This window comes from Pinus tabuliformis, chromosome 4_2 (genome assembly GCF_031772625.1).
Source record: "Pinus tabuliformis cultivar Carrire ecotype Pingquan chromosome 4_2, CPIR1, whole genome shotgun sequence".
Classification (NCBI taxonomy): domain Eukaryota; kingdom Viridiplantae; phylum Streptophyta; class Pinopsida; order Pinales; family Pinaceae; genus Pinus; species Pinus tabuliformis.
Genome location: NC_142304.1, coordinates 768,955,399 through 768,960,233, shown reverse-complemented (window position 1 = coordinate 768,960,233; position 4,835 = coordinate 768,955,399).

The following is a 4,835-nucleotide window of genomic DNA, read 5'->3' as shown; positions in this document are numbered from 1 at the left end:
TATGAGATATTTTGTAATATTTTTTGTATAAATACTTCACAAAACGAAGTAATTAGTGTGGATTAAAAAAAATTTCTGTAGACTTTTTGTTTGGAGCTAAAGGAGCTACTGTAATCAAGGCTGGACTGGTTTACTGGATTAAATAAAGCTGAGGACATTTCACTCGATTCATGTGCACTGTGGGAAACAAATAAGTATCATTTCTCTGAGTTTGAATATTGTTTTCCTTTATGTTATTAAATATCATATGTGTTTCTTACAATTCTTAAAAGCAAACGAGGAATAATACTATCAGAATTAGCTTAAGTGCTCTCTGTTTTAACTGTTTGCTCATTTAATGTTTTCCACTAAATTGCTTAAGTTTGGGAATTCTTAATTGCTCCCTTATTTCTGTAATTCATTCCTTTTATTGGCCCTTGGTATAGGATTCTTAATTTCCCTTGCTATTTGCCAATCTTCCCTTCTTCAGCTTGATCCCTGCTAAGGATTCTTCATTGCCCTTGGCCCTGGTTAAGTCCTCCATCCATTGAAACCTTTAGATTTGTCCTTGCTGTGCTATCTTGCCTTGTGAACTCTTACCTCAGTGATTAATCAAATCCTGATAAACCTTTCCTACTTGACTCCATAGCCCAATGGCCCAGATATCTGCTCTGCCCATCTGTTTCCTTTAATTCCACCAAACAAATCACAACAAATCCCTTGAGCATTAATAACTAGCCTAACATCATATCAAAACAACGATAAATCATAAAGAGAGAGCCCTCTCTGAGTATAGATTGGCTAGGATCTGTACTTAAAAGATTTGTTTGTAGTTACCTTGGATGCTTTCCTTCTTTCAAATAACTTTTAAGGAGAATCTGAGTGATAACAAGTTGGACAACCAACTCCTTGGGGTCGTGACTTGGTCATATTATCTTCGTTTGATGCGCATGATACCCTGTTGGAAAGATCTCTCTAAGGACTACGACGGATAAGATGGTTAAATAAAAATGTCTGGTAGTAGATTGCCAAAAAACCGTCATTTAGGGCCTCAAAACGGCTCCGGAATTTTAGGACCCACAAAACAGCTAAAAATAGTAAATTGTGCTACAATTAAGGAAACTGAAAAACTGAAAGAAAAAATGGTGGGTTTCCATGCGGAATTGGCGGTTGGACACCAATATCCACCTGGATCATTCCTCCACCCTTAGGAAGCAATGGTCCCCATTGCGTTGAGTTCCTCCATGAGATGAGGAAACTTCCATTGAGCTTGGTCCCTGGTGAAGGCAATGGCTTGCTTTGAAAACTTGATATAGTTGGATCTTCTATTGGCGAGTGTGCTTGATCTGTGTTTCCATGATCTGATCAGTTGCAACTTGTTCCATGCAATCTGGATTTAACTCTATTGGTGTCAGCTGTTTTGTAGTGTGGGATGTGTCTAGTAATGGTGGAAAGTATGGCCAAAGGTGGTCCACATTGAACAATGGGTGCAGGCCAAGGAATGGGGAAATGTTGAGCTCAAATGCATTATCTCCCACAACCTTGGTAATGGTGTTAGGACCATATCAGAGTGGTGTAAGTTTCTGATAGGCTCTGTTAAGGCGTTCCTTTTGCAAATTCAACCAGACTTTGTCGCCCACCTGAAACTTGTGTGGCACCCGATGTTGATCATGTCACTGCTTGTACTTGGCATTTGATTTCTCTAGAATGTCGTGGACCTACTAGCGGATATGTTGGATGTGATGAATGAAGCTATTTGCCTTATCTGTTTCGGACTGGACATTATCCGGATCTGCCTGAGTAGCTGCAAATGGCGTGGCCACATCAATGGGAGATAGTGGCTGGAATCCCAAGCCCACCTAAAAAGGGCTGTGGCTAATCGAGCTATGGAGAGCCCAGATATAACTGTGTTGAACATAAGGGAAGTTCTCATCCCATGTGCGTGGATGCTTTGAGTTTTAAATGCGTAGAATGTGTATGGTCATCATGTTGACAACCTCTGTCTCACGATCAGTTTGGGGATGGAAGGCTGTGGACTTAGTTAGTTTGGTGTCCAGCATCGACCAGAGACTGGACCAAAATGTACTGACGGAACTTCTGTCCTGATCTGAGATGATAGACTTTGAGATCCCAAAGTGTACCCACACTCGTTCAAAGAAGAGTTTAGCAATGGCTTCTGTTGTGATATTCTTCTTGCAGGCCGCCATAATGGTCATCTTTGAGAACCTGTCGACAACCACAAAAACACAGTCATTCCCATGCTTAGTAGAAGTAAGGCCTGACATGTAATCCATGGAGACAGATTCCCAAGGTCGCCTAGGGGTAGGCAGTGGAGTATAGAGGCCTTGCTTCTTAATGGTCGGTTTGGCAATGGCACAGGTAGTGTAGGATCTGATGTACTTCCCGAAATCCTGTTGAAGATTCGAACAATAGAAATACTTCTGCAGTACTGCCACTGTTTTCTCGACCCTGAAATTCCCAGCAACCCGACTGTAGTGTGCTTCCCAAATCATATTGCCACGCTCACTTGAAGGAACATAAAGGTGACCTAGGTGGCATAACAGGGCATCCTAAAGGTGAAAATCTGGAACATGCTGACCCTCCAAGAGTGTCTGGTATGTGTGGTCAAATTCTGGGCTGCTTTTGTAGAGAAGTGGCCACTCACAAGTCTCGTGACCACAAGAGTTGAGCATGGTGGTTAACGCCATGATCGATGGTTGAATGAGGCAATCTGCAACATTATTGGTGCTGCCATTTTTATACTTGATATTCAAATGGAACTATTGTAGGCATGTGGACCACTTCTGATGGAGATCATTCTGCAACTTCCCTTGCATCTGTATGAACTGTAGTGGCTGGTGATCAGTGTGGATGACCATTTCCTTCCCCAAAATGTAATGCTTCCATTGTCGGCACGCCTGCATAATGGAATACATCTCTTTGTCATAAGTGGGATACTTTTGGACTGTGTCTGAAAATGTTTCACTATGATATGCCATTGGATGCCCGTGTTGAGTAAGGATTGCCCCAATAGCATAGTCAGAGGCATCTGTATCGATCTCAAATGGTTGTTGCAAGTTTGGTAATGTGAGCACTGGTGCTGAGCAAAGGTGATGTTTCAACTTTGCGAATGCCTTCTGTTGAGATTCAGACCAAAAGAATTTTTCTTTTGCTCCTCCCTTGGTGACTTAACTCAAGGGCCAAGTGATATGAGAAAATCCCAACATGAACCTACGTAGAAATTGTCAAGACCCAGAAAGCTGAGAAGCTTTGTCAAAGTGGTTGGAGATGGCCAATCCTAAATGACTTGGATCTTGGATGGATCCACAAGCACCCCCCGTTCAACAATAATCTATCCCAGATACTAAACTTGGGTCATGCCAAAAGTTCATTTTTCCAAATTGGCACATAGCTTGTGTTTTCAGAGTGTTTGGAGAACCTGTTGGATGTGGTGGAGGTGCTCTTCCCAACTCTGGCTGAAGATCAAGATGTCATCCAAGTATACCACTACAAATGAGTTGGTGAATGGCTGCAATATGTCATCCACTAGCCTCATGAAGGTTGCAGGAGCATTCGTCGACTCGAAAGGAATAACCAACCTTTCGGAAAGGCCCTCCTTGGCTTTGAAGGCGGTCTTCCACACATCGGAGGGTTCGATTGGTACCTGGTGATATCCTAACTTCAAGTCAATCTTGCTGAAATATTTTTCCCCTTTAGTTGGCCCAGAAGGTCATCAATCTATGGATCGGGTACCTATTCCAGACAGCGATCTTGTTCAGTGCTCGATAGTCAATACAGAGTCTCCAAGTCCCATCTTTCTTCTGTACCAACACGATTGGGCTCCCACAGGGTGATGAACTTGGTCGGACGTGACCTTTTTGCAATAGCTCTTGAATCTTCCTCTTGATTTCAGCGTTCTCCAGAACGAAGCACCGATAGATTGGTCCATTGGGTAGCGGCGCACTTGGGGTCAGATCATTGGAGTGCTTGACCTAGCAATGTAGAGGAACCCCTACGGGGGAGGTGAAGATGTCCTCGTACTCCTCCATGACCTTGTCCATCTATAGTTTTCATGCGGAGGGGCCCTGTCTGGAGGTCGTGGCCATCGTCTTCTTCTTTCCCTGAGGGTGTATCATTAGGAAAACAAATTTCTCCGTTTTCGAAATGAACTTACTACATTTTTTTGCAGTAACCAAAGAGATGGCGGTAGGCAGTGCTACCTCCGGTATCCTGTACAACTTGTTTCCCAAAGTAACAATAACAACACGAGGCCTTGATTCATATAGAACATGTCGCTTCCACAAGTATGGTTGGCCTAATAATACATCACAAACATCAAGGGGATCAATGTCACATAATACTTCATCCATGAAGGGCTTGATGTTGCATGGAAGGCAACACTGTTGGCTCATGCAAAGATCTCGTCCTTGGAGAAGCCACCCGATGGTGTACAGTTGGAGATGTGCTATGGCTGGTAAGCCTAGCCGCTTCATGACCTTTGTCGAAATGAGGTTCTTTTGGATCCTGCTATTGACAATGAAATGTAGCGGGGAACCCTTTACCCACATTTGGGAGTGGAAGAGGTGCTCCTCCTCCTCTGGATCTTCGGGTTCCTCCTTTCGGATATTCATGGTGGTAATGGTGGCGTTGGGCTCCACATCAACAATCTGCTTCCCTTTGTTATTCCCCTTGTTAGGTTCTGACTCGGATTCAGAACATACATCTAATTTCGAAGTCTTTAGCTCGGCCACGAGTGACTGCTTGGCCTGACACACACTTGTATTGTGAGTGGAGCTCTTATGGAACTCACACCACTTTCTCATGTTCTTCTTTGGCTTTGCGGTGTTGTTCTTTTC